The 369-nt window shown below is 60.2% G+C and overlaps 1 long non-coding RNA gene across 1 annotated transcript in view; it reads left to right on the top strand.

The window, feature by feature from the left end:
• Positions 1–217: 217 nt before the first annotated feature.
• LOC106727127 overlaps positions 218–369 on the top strand; it is an 11,431-nt gene continuing 11,279 nt past the window's right edge. Inside the window, exon 1 of the long non-coding RNA XR_001363287.1 lies at positions 218–243. This is a non-coding gene — a long non-coding RNA (uncharacterized LOC106727127). The remainder of the gene's footprint in view (positions 244–369) is intronic.

The following is a 369-nucleotide window of genomic DNA, read 5'->3' as shown; positions in this document are numbered from 1 at the left end:
CCTGCGCTTGCTGGGGGGAGGGCCTCGGCCCCACCCGCACTTTCAGACAGTAATTTAAAGTGTGTGTGCGCACATGTGCATGTGTGTGCGCATACATGTGCATACATGTGCATGTGCGTGTCTGTCTGTGTAGGATCCTAAAGAGTCAAGTGCGAAGCGAGCTTTCGCCTGACGTGTTGGTCCTGAACCGTGGCTCCCGGGTGAGGGGCTGCGCTCCGTGGCTCCTGTGGCTCCCGTGGCTCCGTGGCTTCCGTGGGGGGGCTTCAGTTGACCTTTTTTCCATTGTTCAGTGTCTTTAGCTCCAAAGCCACACACTTGTGTGCGGGAGGAGGAGCCGGGCTGAGGGCGGGAGGCCCCTGGGCTGTGAGG

Source organism: Myotis brandtii, unplaced genomic scaffold, assembly GCF_000412655.1.
Source record: "Myotis brandtii unplaced genomic scaffold, ASM41265v1 scaffold3734, whole genome shotgun sequence".
Lineage (NCBI taxonomy): Eukaryota > Metazoa > Chordata > Mammalia > Chiroptera > Vespertilionidae > Myotis > Myotis brandtii.
This window is presented reverse-complemented; position numbering and strand designations above follow the sequence as displayed.